The sequence below is a fragment of the Rhincodon typus genome, chromosome 2, assembly GCF_021869965.1.
Source record: "Rhincodon typus isolate 14 chromosome 2, sRhiTyp1.1, whole genome shotgun sequence".
Lineage (NCBI taxonomy): Eukaryota > Metazoa > Chordata > Chondrichthyes > Orectolobiformes > Rhincodontidae > Rhincodon > Rhincodon typus.
The window spans coordinates 7,390,860-7,407,065 of record NC_063333.1 but is presented as its reverse complement, the minus strand read 5'-3'; the positions used below and the strand labels follow the sequence as shown (position 1 = coordinate 7,407,065).

General features: G+C 42.0%; 1 protein-coding gene and 1 long non-coding RNA gene across 4 annotated transcripts in view; both read left to right on the top strand.

The window, feature by feature from the left end:
• plcd1a (phospholipase C, delta 1a) overlaps positions 1-16,206 on the top strand; it is a 142,736-nt gene that overhangs the window by 32,199 nt on the left and 94,331 nt on the right. The window lies entirely within an intron of this gene.
• Positions 8,979-10,813, top strand: LOC125486577. The gene is made up of 3 exons (XR_007265220.1): positions 8,979-9,065; positions 9,311-9,454; positions 10,768-10,813. It is a non-coding gene; the product is annotated as an uncharacterized LOC125486577 (long non-coding RNA).

Below are 16,206 nucleotides of genomic sequence, written 5' to 3'. Positions count from 1 at the left end.
TGATTTTGTGCAGGTGAATTTTGAGGTTGGGTGAAAGGTGTTAGTGAAGTTGAAGAACTGTTCAAGCTCTTTGTGGGAGCACGAGGCAGCACCGAGACAGTCATCAATGTAGCAAAATAAGAGGCGGGGGACAGTCCATCTCTTGGACACATTTGACAAATTCCACTCCATCCAGGCCTTTTACACTCTGGGTGGCCCAGTCAATACAGGGGAAATGAAAATCTCCAACTGGTACTACTCTATTATTCCTACACGTATCTATAATGTCTCTAAACCTCTGATTCTCTAGTACCCACTGCCCATTTGGGGGTGTGTAATATAGTCCCAACAGAATGACCATCCCCTTCTTGTTTCTAAGTTCTAACTATATGGCCTCATTTGATGACCCCTTAAGAATATCCTCTGTAAGCACTGTTGTTATGTCCTCCCTTATCAAAAGGGCAATTCCCCTTTCTGGCATACATGTACTCCTGTCACACCTGTAGCTTCAGTATCCTGGGACATTGCCAGTTCTGCCCTTCTCTCAGCCATGTTTCTGTTGTGGCTGTAATATCCCAGTCCCCAGAGCCAATCCATACTCTGAGCTCATCTGCTTACCAGTCAGGCCCTGTGAATTGAAATAAATACATTTTAAACCAGTAGTCTTTCGCTCCCTTTACTGTGCCCCTGGCTATCCTGAATAGTAAACTTGCTCTCGATGGCTAATGTATTTTCCCCGACTTCTCGATGGTCCCTCTCTTATTCAGAGTCCCACCCCCGTGCCAAACTAGTTTAAACTCTCCCGGGCAACGCTAACAAATCTCCCTGCAAGGATATTGGACCCCCTCAGCCTCAAGTGCACCCATTCTTCTTGTACAGGTCACCTCTACACCAAAAGAGATCCCAATAATCCAAGAACTGAAGACCCTGTTGTGGTTGGTTGGCTCGCCGAGCTGGTTTGTTCCACAGGCGTTTCATTACCCTACTGCGTAACATCATCAGTGCAGCCTCCGATGAAGCGCTGTTGTGTTTTCCCACCTGTTATTTAAACTCTGGTGTCTGTTGAGCTGGATTACCTCACTTCCGGTTTTCCTTCGCAATGGAGTGTGTATGGGGTCTAGCTCTGTGTTTATTGATGGCTTTCTTAGTGGAGTACCAGACTTCTAGGAATTCCCGGGCTTGTCTCTGCTGTCCAGGATCCTGGTGTTGTCCCAATTGAATTGGTGGTTCTCCATATCCATGTGGATGGAGATGAGTGAGTATTGGTTGTGTCTTTTTGTTGCCAATTGATGTTCATGTACCCTTGTGGTTAATTTCCTTTCTGTTTGTTCAATGTAGTGTTTGTTGCAGTCTTTGCAGGGTATCTTGTGTATGACATTGGTCCTGTCTGTCGTGGGTCTTCATCTGGCCTATCTTTCTATTTCTCTCCACCCTTACACGTGGCACTAGGAGTAATCCAGAGATCACTACCCTTGAGGTCCTGCTTTTAACTTCTTACCTAACTTCCTATACTCATTTGGCAGGTCCCCATCCCTTTGTCTACCTGTTTCGTTTGTACTGATGTGCACAATGACCTCTGGCTATTCACCCTTCCCCTTCAGAATGTTCTGCAACTGCTCAGAGACATCCTTGACCCTGGTACCTGGGAGGCAATACGCCATCCTGGTGTGTCTTCTGCAGCCACAGAATCTCCTGTCTGTCCCCCTCACAACTGTGTCTCCCATCAGTATCACTCAGAGTGCACCCTTTCCCTCTGAGGCTCAGAGCCGGTCATAGTGCCACTGTCCTGACAGCTGCTGTTACTAGCTCCTGAAAGGTCACCCCCGCCAAATAGTATCCAAAGTGGTATACCTGTTACTGGGGAATGGCCACAGGGGAACACTGCACAATATGCCTTTCCTCCTCACCCCCACCCCTTACATCTTCTGGTGGTCACCCAGCTATCGGCAGCCTACACCTTAGGAGTGATCTTCACTATGGCTCTTATCAATGATTTTCTCTCACCCCAGATGATCCTGAGTGCATCCAGCTCCAGTTCCCTTACACAGTCTGTCAGGAGCTGCAGCCTGATAACAGCAGACCTCTGCTTGCCAACAATGATATGATTGGTTGTCAGGTAACTGAACGGCTTGGGGCTTGGAACAAGATACAGAGGAGCCTTCAGGCCACCACCAGTTCAGGAAATTTTGATGTTGTCTGCAACAAAAGCTACTTCAAACCTGAAGAAAATCAGTTTATTTTTCCTTCTGCAGTTGCTGTAAGCTGTGACTTTTTAAATTAATAACTCAGACCTTCCATAAGTCTGAGCCAACCCGGTATGCCTCCTGCAAACCAGTGAAAACATCTAGAGAAGAATACTGACAGCAACATTCTAATCAGCATAAGAGCCATCAGCAGAGCCGGCAAACAGAGACCACTGAACTGATTTGCCAGTTTTCTCTCGGTTCATAAATCTTGGTGAGAGAGAGAGAGTGTTTATAAGGGGTTTAGAGTTTTATGTAGAAGAGTTATATACCAATGGTTCATAAATTTTTACCTGTTTATTTGTTCATAGTAATTCTTGTAGAGTTCTAAAAAAAAAACTGGAATATACGTTTTATCAACCTAGGTTTAAAAGACAGGTAAATTGGGAAATTTTTGCATATTTCTGTGGAATCTTAACTTTTATGATGACTCTGAGAACAGCAAGGCTTGATTTTCAGTGTGCTACCCCAGTGAAGCATGACACCAACTTATCCATCTGAAATATATAGTTCCTTGTTTCCAAAAATCATTATCTCATCATTTTATTGCCCTTCTTTGGCTGTAGACTTTCCTTTCTTTGGTTTATGTTGACAGATGACATATGATACAAAAAAAAATTAGTGTAGGAAGAGATTATTCAGCATCTTGTGTCCCAAATAGTCATAGAGATGTACAGCACAGAAACAGACCCTTCGGTCCTACTTGTCCATGCTGAACAGATATCCTAAATTAAACTAGTCCCATTTGCTAGCATTTGGCCCATATACCTCTTAAACCCTTCCTATTCATATACCCATCCAGATGCCTTTTAAATGTTGTAATTGTACCAGCCTCAACCACTTTCTCTGGCAGCTCATTCCATACATGCACTACCCTCTGCATGAAAAAGTTGCCCCTCAGGTCCCTTCTAAATCTTTCTCCTCTCACCTTAAAACTATGCCGTCTAGTTTTGGACTCCCAAACCTGGAGAAGAGACCTTGACTATTCACCCTATTCGTGTCTCATGATTTTATAAACCTCTATAGGGTCATCCCCTAGTCTCTGATGTTCCAGGGAGAATAACTCAAGTCTATTCAGCTTCTCCTTATAGCTCAAACCCTCCAACCCTGGCAACCCCCTTGTAAATCTTTTCTGAACCCTTTCAACTTTCACAACATCCTTCCTTTAGCAGGGAAACCAGAATTGAATGCAGTATTCAAAAGTGGCCTAACCAATGGCCTGGACAGTCACAACATGACCTCCCAACTCCTATATTCATTGCACTGACCAATAAAGGCAAACTACCAAACGCCTTCTTCACTACCCTGTCTATCTGCGACCCCATTTTCAAGGAAGTATGAACCTGGACTCCAAGATTTCTTTGGCAACACTCCCCAGGACTTTACCATTAAGTGTTTAAGTCCTGCCTTGATTTGCCCTACCAAAATGTAGCACAGTCAGAAATCACACGACACCAGGTTTTAGTCCAACAGGTTTATTTGAAACCACAAGCTTTCAGAGCACTGCTCCTTTGTCAGATGAAGTGACAAAGGAGCAGTACTTTGAAAGCTTGTGATTTCAAATAAAGCTGTTGAACGATAACCTTGTGTCATGTGACTTCTGACCTCGTGGACCCCAGTCCAACACTGGCACCCTACATCAAAATGTAGCAATTCACGTTTATCGAGATTAACGTCCACCTGCTACTCCTCGGCCCATCTGATCAAGGTCCCATTTAACTCCAAGGTAACCTTTGCTGTCCACTGTACCACCAATTTTGGTGTCGGCTGCAGATTTACTAACCATACCCCCCCTATATTCATATCCAAAACATTTATATAAATGACAAAAAGTAGTGGACCCAGCACAGATCCATGCAGCACACCCGCTGGTCACGGGTCTCCAGTCCAAAAAGCAATCCTCCAGGAGAGCAATTGAAACTGACTTCCCACCTCTTGGTCTGTAGCCCTATAGGGTGACAGCATCTGAAGCATTTTTTTAAATGCCGTGAGGTTTTCTCTGTATACTACCTATCCTATCATGCCTCTGCCAGGCTCTGGGGAAACAGTTTCCCCTTAACACCCTTCTATCAGCCTGCTGATTCATACTCCGGCACCTGCAGGGCAGGTAGGACTTGAACCTGGACTTTCTGGTCTAGAAGCAAAGATACAATCACCGTGCAACAAAAGTAGATTTTTTTTAACAAACCTGTTCAGAGATGTTATTACACACCTCTGGAGTAGATGGAACCCGGGCCTCCTAGCTGAGAGGTAGGGACACTACCAAGGCACAAAAGCCCTAAAGGTAAAATTGCTGTAGTCTTACCAGAACCTGGGCTGCTCATTAGAAAGCGATGACTGACTGGTCGTGGTTGTTTAACCTGAGGGTCACCACATCTCAAGCAAGGGGCGATGCTGAGAGAGAGAGAGAGAGAGAAGCCTTTGTGGTAGCCTTGGTCAGTGTGGGTCAACTTGCCTCTAATTCTCTGCCATTAATTTAACTCAATGCCCCTTGGATATTGATTCTTCTGCTAAAATTAAAAGATCTTTCTGATCAACGTCTGGACCCCTTGTAATCTTGTACAGTTTGATTAAATATCACCTCAGGTTCCAGCCATGGATATTGATTGAAGGATATTTGATTGATTTTATTATTGGGACGTCTACTGAAGTACAGTGAAAAGTGTTGTCTTACGTGCATTGCAGGCAGATCATACTATACAAGTGCATCAGCGTAAGAGAACAGAGTGCAGGATACATTGTTACAACTGCTAGAAGGAGCAGAGGGAGATCAACATTAATATTTGAGAGATCTGTTCAAAAGTCTGATAACAGCAGGGAAGAATCTGTTTGTACTTTTATTCAAACTTTTACAATTTCTTCCCGCTGGAGGGTGGAAGATGTGAAGGGTCTTTGGTGTATTTGTTGCTTTCCTGATGCAGCGCAAGTATAAGTGAAGTCAATGGACGGAAGGCTGGTTTGCATGATGGACTGAGCTATGCTCACAATTCTGTAGTTTCTTTCGGTCTCGGGAAGAGCAGTTGCCATACCACGCTGTGATGCATCCACGTAGGATGCTTTCTATGGTGCATCTATAAAAATTGGTAAGAATCTTTATGGACATGTCGATTTCCTTAGCCTCCTGAGGAAGTAGAAGCATTGTTGTGCTTTCTTGACTGTGGTGTCAACGTAGGTGGCCAAGGTCAGATTGTTGGTGATCATCACTCCCAGGAACTTGATACTCTCGACCATCTCCACTTCAGCACCGTTGGTGCAGACAGGGTCGTGTCCTTCACTCCGCTTCCCAAAGTCAGCTCCTTCCCAGCTCCTTCATTTTGCTGACATTGATGGAGAGGTTGTTGTCTTTACACCATGCTGTTAAGCACTTTATCTCGTTCCTGTACTCTGTCTTGTCATTGTTTGAGATCCAACCTGCAATGGTGGTGTTGTCAGCAAACTTGTAAATGGCGTTGGTATGGACTTTGGCCACACAGTCCTGAGCATATAAGCAGCATAGTAGGGGGCTGAGTACATAGCTTTATAGGGCACCGGTGTTGTGGATTATTGTGGAGAAGGTGTTGTCGCCTATCCTTACTGTCTGGTCAGGAAGTTGGCCAGAACACTGGGTATAACTTCATACTCATCTTCAGATTTGTGCCATTGATGTGTTTTTGCATCCATCTGATAAGGTATTCTCTTCCAAAAGACACCATTCAGACAGTAAAACTTTTCTTCAGTCTATACCCGAATGTCAACTTTTAATTGATCTCATCTTAGCGAAGTGGAGGTGAGAGCTACACAAACCCAGCTGAGACTGAAATGATAAGACGTTTTACTTCTGCCATTGCCAGAAACAATCATTTAAGGCCTAGATTTTCAGAGCAGGTATGGACCGTTCAGCCCTCTGAGCTTGCTCTGCCATTTGATAAGCTCATGGCTGATCTGTTTGGAAAGTGAGTTGAAACCACAGTCTGCACTCCTTTAATACTTGACTTCATGGTCTATCAAAATTTTTTCCAACTCAGCCCTGAATAAGATCAAACACACAGCCTTCACTGTTTTTGGGAAAGCAATCCCATGCTAATAATCCCTCCAGGGGGGGAACTAAAGTCTCATCTCTCTCTGAAAAGCAAGACCCACTGGTTGCTAAATCATGAACCTTAGTTCTAATTTCCCATACAATGGAAGCATCCTCCTTGTACCCACTCCCATCAAGTCTCCTCAAGATCATAGAGAGAGAGAAGAGAGAGTCTTACAGCTTAGAAAGAGGCCCTTCAGCTCACCATGTCTATGCTAACCAAAAAAATCAAACAGCATTTGATCCGTAGCCTACTATACCCTGTTGTGAGAGTATCTGCCTCCACCACCCTCTCAATCAGCATGTTCCATATTTCTACCACCTTCTCAGTGAAAACAGTGTTTTCTCAGATCTCCTCTAAACCATTTGCTCCTAAACTTAAATCTATACTCTGAGATCTTGTGTCTTTTAATAAGATCACCTGACATTCATTTATACTCCAGTGGATAAAGATCCAACCTGCTCAAACTTTCTTCAGAAAATAAACCACAGATACTCAAATGAACTTTTTATGAACTACTTTTAATACAATTACGTCACTTTTCAAACAAAGAGATAAAATTATACACTATTCCAGATGTAGTCTCAGCAAGATCCTGTACGGTCGCAGTAAAACTTTCCAACTCTTGTATTCTGTTCCTCTTGCAATAAACATCAACATTCCATTTGCTTTCACTACCACTTGCTGTACCTGACTACTAACTTTTCGAGATTCATGTACCAGGGAGCCCAGATTTCTATCTGCCTCAGAGTTCTGCAATCTCTCTCCACTTAATACTCCACTGTTTATCCAAAGTGGACAAGTTCACATTTTCTCATATTGTACCCCATCTGTCAAATTTTGTCCATTCACTTAACCTATCTAGATCCCTTTACAGATTTCTTATGTCTTCCTCACAACTTTGGATTTTTAGGTGAGGATATTAGGGTGGATGAATAAGGTGGATGAGTAAAATTTGAGGCATCATCCAATTGCATCGAATTGAGGAACTGGCTTAAGGGACGGCAAGATCAACTCCTGTCCTAAGTTCCTAAACCATAATACCAGAAGAACAGGAGTGAATGAACAGACTGTGGAAAGGAAAGGGGAGAAGGTGACCAAGACTTAATGCCCTTTTGGGAAGGTAACCTGGTCCTTATCTTGTCTGGTCTGCATGTGACTCCAGACCCACAGCAATGTGGTTGACTCTTTAATGTCCTCTGAAATGGCCTATAGCAAAGCACTCCGTTCCGAGGCAATTGGTGTTGGGGAGCAAACACTGGCCCTGCCCATTGAAAAATAAAGTTTAAAAAAAAAACAGGCAAAAGAGGGTGTGATATTCCACATGTAACAAAGGTTCAAAATGGATGCTGTTAGGTTCAGGCTACTTTGTTTATTTTACGACTCACGCTGTATAATATTCATGACAAACAGGGATCAACTGATCTTGTTTAAACCAATTGAGTACTTATCTCATTACAGGATGCCATAAACCTTCCCCTTAATTAAATACAACACAGATTATCAGTCTTTTTCTCATGACTATTTTGTCAGAACATGATAAGCTCGGACTCACTTCACCTTCAGCAAGTCTTGAGTTTTATTCCTAATCTTTTACACTAATACTGCCTCAGGGCTGGGTGGTGCAGTCAGTTAGTCCAATATTCTTTTCAACTCTTGGATGAAAGTTCAGTTCCAGCCCAAGCTAATTAGATGAAATTGCCTGTCACAAGCATTTTAATGTTTTTACAGCCACTGGTCGGTTCACAGCATTTCACCAGATGAATCAATATTTCTCCATGGGATCCAAAGTAGACTTCATAATAACTTTGAGCAGAAAATTTAATAAATGCTTGAAGGAGTAAAATTTGGTGGAAAAAGCAGAAGAGTAAGAGTAATTGGAGATCTCTTTGAAAAAGCTGGCACAGACACAATGAGCTGCCTGTCCTTCATTTGTGGAGTAGCATTCTATCTATCAAATCAACTGCTGGACGCATCTGAAAAACTATTTTTTGTTATTTGCGATGAGGAAATGTGTATATGGTTTCTGAGAGAGATTTGAAAGTGATTTATTTGCTGTTTTGCTCCGAAGGAATTGAAATTAACAAATATGTAACTAAAATGCAGCTTTAATTTTTCTTAAAACTTCCACAAAGCAATTTTTTGTGTTATGTTCGGTTGCTGTCTTATAGGATGGTTTAGTTGTTCATCATAGGCTGTATCTGCTTTTCTGGAAAATATGTTAGATGCATATTGTGGTCAATTGGTAAAAGGTAACAAAATGTTTGAATGACTTAAGTATTTTTACCAGCACCTGTACCTCACCTGGAATGCCAGAGGAAAAGACTCTTCACAATCCTCATACATTATGCAAAAGCTATCAGAGACCCATCCTTTGCTTCAGCGTTATCAATCCCATCTTTCCTTCCTGACTTGTCGAAGCTCTTCATTAGTCAGAAGGGAGTTTTACCTTGCTACTAATCTCTGCCTGTTATTGCTTCTTCTATATGCACATAATAGTAAACTGTTTCGTACATGTTTAAAAACAATTGTAAGGGTCAGTTTTTAAGCCCTTTAACTCTTCCTACAACAGCTGTTGGCAAAACCAGCGAGGAGAGAACCGAGACAACAAGGTGCAGGGCTGGATGAACACAGCAGGCCAAGCAGCATCATAGGAGCAGAAAGGCTGACGTTTCGGGCCTAGATACAGGAGAAGGACGTTCAGCCACTATGTAACCATTGATGTCTACAAAAGAGACTGCCATCCACTTTGTCAGGCAACATGGAGCAGTCAGCATTGAAGATGGTAAGTCTCTAGGCCAGACACAACAAGTTGTATTGGCAAGTTTTTTTCCATTGTCTCTGACTCCTTAACTTTTTCAGTCACACAACCACACTAGTGTCACTGACCAGCCACAGTGTCTTTTAACCTTATCTCTGCTGGCTACAGGTGAGCTACACAATTTAATCAAAATAAACTGAGAAATATATTTTGCTTTCTCGAGGTGTGTCCTGTTCTCCGCTGTAATTCTTTCTAAATCATCATTACAGGAAGGATTCCAAAAGCTTTGGTGAAAAATGGAAAAAAGGCGTTCTGATTTTGAAATCCTCCCAATGGCTTATGTTCCAGCTACCAAGGCAATTTTTGCTAAATTTGGTGGGGAAGCAGAATTATGAATGGCTGTCAATAAAGCTGTAAGTACAGAACTTAGCTGGACCGCTCATCCACGTCTAAACCAAAAATTCTTTTCTAGATCAAAGAAGGCATGTTTGTGTTTGGATCTTTCCCCCTAAAGAGAGGCAGATCTTGTTTAAATATAACTTTTTTAATGGGTCCCCATGGAAGTTTATAAAATCATGAAGAGGCATAGATAGAGTGAATAGTCAAGGTCTTTTCTCTTTGGGGAGTCCAGAACTAGAGGGCACAGGTTTAAGGTGAGAGAGGAAAGACTTAAAAGGGACCTGAGGGGCAACCTTTTCATGCAGAGGGTTTGGATGTATGGAATGAGTTGCCAGAGGAGGTAGTGGAGGCTCGTACAATTTCAACATTTAAAATGCATCTCGATGGGAATATGAATATGAAAGGTTTAGAGGGATTAGGCCAAATGCTGGCAAATGGGACTAGATTAATTTGGAATATCTGGTCTGCATGGACGAGTTGGACTGAAGGATCTGTTTCCATTCTAAACATCTCTATAACTCTTATGACGGTATCCTTCCATTTTCTCCAGAGTAATCCTTCCTGTTCTATGCCAGGCTGTTTGTCACCTGCTGCTAGGGCTTTGCCTCTAGGCTTTCTTTGGGTAACTATTTACACATAGAATGTAAATCACCCTTCCTGAACATAAAAAGGGCAAATAATTACCCTTGGAGTGATATTTGCACTTCCCACTACTTTCACCACTTCAGCAATTAAGAAGGTCCATTGGAGACCTTCTCAACCTGTTCAATTAATGGCCACTTAAGGGCCTCAACATGATATCGGCCCAATTATCTGGCTTCCTGGCAGGTCAGAAAGTGCCTGATAGGATGACCGCCTTATGAGTTACTTGGCAGGGAGGGATTTTATAGGCGTTCATTTTACCCTAATCTATGGGTAAATGGGGGTGCCACTGCTGTTGCCTCGATCCACCCCCAACTCCCCTTCCTATGACCTTAACCCAGTGAGACCCAGAAGAAACCAAATTACCTCTTACCTTTTGGATCCCCTAAAAACTAAGGCTCCAGTGACAATCTCTTAGACTAAGAAGCTATTCACTTCTGATTGGCCAGCAGCTTTCTAGTGAAGCGGGACTTTAATATTGAGCTCTGTGATTCACTGAGGAACGTGCCAGTCAGCTCTTAACAAGCTGATCGGAGCTGAGTTAAGTGAGTTTTCACAGTGGGACGAAGAGTTAGTCACCACATGCTTGCCCCTGTACTTATGCTGCAAAATGGAAAATTTTGGCCGTAGTTGCCATGGAACCCCAGTTAGATGGATAATTTTTTCTTTCTTTATTTATTAACAGGATGAGGGTGCCGCTGGCTAGGCAGCATTTATTACCCATCCCTAATTGCCCAGAAGGCAGTTCAGAGTCAACCACATTGCTGTAGATCTGGAGTCACATGTAGGCCAGACCAGGTAAGGATAGCAGTTTCCTTCCTGAAGGACATTAGTGAACTAGATGGGTTTTTCCGACAACTGACAATGGATTCATAGTCATCATTAGATTCTTAATTCCAGATATTTTTTTTTTTAATTCAAATACCACCATCTGCCATGGCAGGATTCAAACCCGGGTCCCCAGATCATTATGTGGGTCTCTGGATTAACAGTCCAGCGATAATGCTGCTAGGCGATTGCCTCCCGTTTGATTAATTAATTGGAGAGAAGACTTTGAAAGGATGAGTCTCTAAGAAGACTACAGACAGCATATTATATAGGATTTATGGCAAGTGTAACTAGCTTTGCAAGAAGATGGCAGCTGTACGATAATGCTGTTGCTTACAGATTAACATTGTTACACCTTTAATTTGAACCATTAGAACCTTCTTCATACACAAATTTTAGGCAAATCTACTCCCTAAACAGTTTCTACGTCTTCTGTAGAATGACTAAATTATCTTTGAATTTAGCTGCAAAACAAATATTTGCAAAACACTGCCTTTGGATTTGATAACTACTTAAAAAAGGATGTTTCATATGTAGAATCATCAACATTGGGCTCGAACATGACAATTGTACCCCAACAAGAGTTTTCTAATGCTTATACAATTAAATGCCGGCAAATCAGAATAACAAAATGTGAAAATAATAAAACAATGATATACTGTGTCAAGTTTCAGAGCCTTTAGGCATTTTCTGCAGAAAAGGTTTCAAATATAAGTTTTGTATTTCAAAGTACACTTTATTTTCACACTCATAGAAGGCCACTGAGACAATTGGTGCTGAAAATGATAATGAGCTACTTTTGTTTTGTGATTGACTGTTAGATGGCAGTTGTGGTTCAGTGGTATCACGCTCACCTCTGAATTAAACAATCATGGGTCAAGACCCATGCCAGAAACTTGAACTACAATGTGTATGCTGTCATCCACGTCAGAGGTGTGGTTTGTTGGATGAAAATTATATCAAATTTGAATATAGAATAGGTCATTCATCCATTTGCACAATGCTAGTGTCTTTGGGCTCCACATAAACATTATATGTTACTTCATCTAACCATGTTTACTTTCCTTCCGTTCTCTTCAAGCTCATTTACTAATCTTACTTCTCTGCAAATGCATTTTGAGAAGGTGATAGTGAGTCTCTTCCTTTAACTGCCATTCATGGAGTCTGGATGTACCAAGCTATTAGGAAGCACATCCAAGGACTTTGACCCAAATTAGTTACTATCTTATAACAGTAACTCCTAAGCAGAACCATTAGAGTGGGAACATGGGCTGAATGATCTACTCTTGTTCCTGTCAAACCCTTCCTGCCATTGGATACAATCTAACACTTCAATGCCTTTTATCTGCCCATACCCATACATCTCGACACCACTGGTAATCAGTAATCAATTAATCTCTATCCTAAAAATATTCAGAGACTAAGCCTCCATAGTCCTCTGTGGTAGAGAATTCCAAAGGTACACAACCCACGCAATAAAATAAATTCTCCTCATTTATGACTTAAGCAGCATCCCCTTTATTTTTAAATTGTGTCCTCTGGTTCTAGATTCCCCAAACAGGGGAAACATCTTATCTGAATCTACCCTGTCTATTCATTAAGTATTGCCTAGATTTCAATGAGATCACCTCTCATTCTTTGAGACTTTCGAGAAAACCAGCCCAGTTTCTCTTTGTAGGACAGTCCAGCCATCCAGGAGCAAGTCTGGTGAACCTTTGTTGTATTCTTTCTGTGGCAATAATATCTTTGGAGATAAGGAGACCAAATCTGCACACATTATTTAGGTCTAACCAAGCTCCTATACAATTGAAACATTAAAATCAAAGATCCAGACTGTCCTCTCAGGTGGGTGTAAAAGATACCTGACACTGTTTTGAAGAGAGTAGGGGAATTCTTTCATGTTTCTTAGCCAATATTGATACCTCATTTATAGAATGAGAAGGTTACCTCTTTTCAATGTTCCTGTGTATTCGACTTAGCTGTGTATATATTGATTGCTGCATTTACCTCTAACAGCAGTCCAATTGGAGTAAACTATGCATCAGGTCCTGAACAGATTTTGGATTCCTGATTGCTATATTCAAGATGAGGTGAGTACTCTCAATAACTAAGAATCAACCGAACATAAATGGCAGTCATAGATTTTTTTAAAAATGTTGCTCTATTTAAAGCCCAAAAAATGCATGAAACAAAGTTGAATTTCTCCCCCAGGGACCGAGCAGTCCATCTGGTGTTTAGAACATTTAATTTTACAAATGCAATGAAGTCCAGCAAAAGGTTAGAATGTAGACTTTGTGTTTAACTGGGAAGCTGATTTGGATAATCCATGAACACTTGTTACTGTTAATTGAAATACAGGCAGCATGTCACCTTCATGTTACCTGCTAATGATAATGATACCTGTTTACTGCCATTGTCCTGTACACTGGCTGCACACCTTCGCAAGGATCCAAACATCACGTTTTTTTTTAGTGCCTCTTAAAGCCAGCTTGCACCTCTTATTGGAAAATCTGTTGTGGCTGTAGAAGTGGCTGTGAGTCAGATCGGTCTGTCCTGCAAAACTTTAGGAATGCCACAACTTCAGGAAAAATGGACTTCAAATTTTTAAATGCTTCACTGGAGGTTTTAGTTGAGAATGTAGAGATGCCCTATATCTACAGGGAGAAAGGATGTCATCCAGATGTGTACAGAAAAGACAGTTGGAGTAGCTAGCTACCTCCGTTTTTAAAAATATTAAATGACCCTGCCTCCACTGCCTTCTGAGGTAGGGCGTATAGGATGGACTGAAGGGCTAAACTTGATGACATTCGATAGCTGCATGACCTTGAATAAGTCCTGTGAATATTCCTGTATGTGCCGAGGCCGGCACAATCAACGTGTTTTTCTGTACTTGTTTTTTCTGTGCCTTGCTGTTTGTTACACCATATAAGAGAGAGAGTTTCCTTCCAAGCCACTGGACTTCAACTCAGACCAGGATCACAAACAATGCCAGGAACAAACCTAAGCCTCCTGACCAGCCTTCGATTGAGGAGTCCCTGACGTGCAGGAGGGTGTGAGGCTCATTGCTTTCTCTTCCTTCCTTTTTCATCTTTTATATTACCTAATAGATGTTCATAGTTCAGTCTTATTTTCCCTTTCTTTTCCTTTTTATTGTTCATATTTAAGCAAATTACTATTGTTGAGTCTTCTCAACTATGTTTAACCGATTCCGAAAAGGACCGCTTGGTTACCCTGTGATCCAAGACAGGCAAATGACCAGAAATTAACAGTGGAAACTGATGGTTGTGCTAACCTATAGATTTATAATGAAACCCTTGTAAATCTCTGAAAGTCTTCTGCTTTCTAATTCGACATATGGATATGAGCATGTCTACTTCTACCAACTACATAATGCATTCTCCCAGGTTCCTTTGACTGTGCCTTCTGAACGTGCAATCTCTATCACCTAGAAGAACAGGCAGCAGACCCATGGAAACACCACTACCTGCAAGTTTGCCTCCAAGCTATACGCAATCTAATTTAGAACCAAAGTGCTGAGCCTTTACTGCTGCTGCATCAAAATCCTTGAACACCCTTCTGAACAAGCACTGTGGATGTCTCTACATAACATAGACATCAGCGGTTCAAGAAGGTGGCTGGACACTGGGGATAGGCAACAAATGTTGTCCTACCTAGTGACACCATGTCCCGTGAATGAAACAAAAAACATTCAGTGCAAAATACTTGTGAACAAGCTGTCCAACTGATTCTCATTGTCTGCTCATTTCCCCACAGTCCTAGAAAATTTATGTGGAGATACCGGTGTTGGACTGGGGTGGACGAAGTCAGAAGACACCACAACACTAAGTTATAGTCCAATAGGTTTATTTGAAATCACAAGCTTTTGGAGCGCCGCTCCTTTGTTAGTGAATTTAACCCTTCAAGTACTTCTCAAATTCCTCTTTTGAGCGTTAATATTGAATCTGCACCATCATATTCTCATGCTGCAAGTTTGAGATTATAACAACATGCAGTGTGAAACACAAGGTTTCTCCTGATGCCTTTGGTTCAGTCATTCCTGAATGAATTTAGCACCCTTAAGTGTCAACATTTCCCAATCTCTCACCATCTAAGAAATATTCTCTCTTTTTTTGAGTGAAGTGGATTATTTCTTAATTAGTCATATTATATTCCACCTGGCATGTTCTTTCCATTCTTTTAGCCTGTCCAAGTCCCTGGAAACCTCCTTGCACCCTCCTCACAACTTCCATTCCCGCCCAGTTTTGTTTCGTCATAAAGCTTGAAATACTACATTTATATCCAAATCATTTACATAATGAACAGTTGTGGCTTTGCAGCATCCCACTAGAAATAGCTTGCCCTCCTGAGAACAGTTTGATCGTTCCTGCTATGTTTTCTGTCTATCAGCCAATTCTCAATAAAGACCAATTGCACATCATATGTAGATCTTCCAGTTCTGAAACTATATTGGGATTTGGGATCAATGTGAGGAGGGCAAAAGAAATTAAATAACAGCTATTCAATGAGTCATTAATGATGTCTTTAAATAGCTCTGGTTGGGGACTCATTTGATATTGCTTTAATTGTAGAGTTTAAGGGAGGATGTTGGCTAGAGCACTGAGTTCCAAAATTACTGTGCTGGCAACAAATCAGCATTGTGTTCTCATTGGCATCATGATCTAGCTGTAATGTATACATTGGATGGATATTAGCTGGGTGCTTGCAACTGCACTTGCCAACCTGACGTGCAGTGCAATTCATGGAAACTGTGAGAATGCATCGGATGCCTTTTTGGTTCCTAAATGGCATCTTTAGTGCCCAAAAAAATCACTTAATTAAACCTAATTCCCAAGTTTAGGGCTGGATGAACACAGCAGGCCAAGCAGCATCATAGGAGCAGAGAGGCTGACGTTTCGGGCCTCGACCCTTCATCAGAAAAGGGGGAGGGGAAGGGGGTTTTGAAATAAATAGGGAGAGAGTGGGAGGCGGATAGAAGAGGGATAGAGGAGAGGATAGGTGGAGAGGAAACAAACAGGTCGAAGAGGCGGGGATGGGGCCAGGAAAGGTGAGTGTAGGTAGGGAGTTAGGAAGGGGATAGGTCAGTCCAGGGAGGACGGACAGGTCAAGGGGGCGGGATGAGGTTGGTCGGTAGGAGATGGAGGTGCGGCTTGAGGTGGGAGGAGGGGATAGGTGGGAGGAAGAACAGGTTAGGGAGGCAGGGACGAGTTGGACTGGTTTTGGGATGCGGTGGGGGGAGGGGAGATTTTGAAACTTGTGAAATCCACATTGATACCAT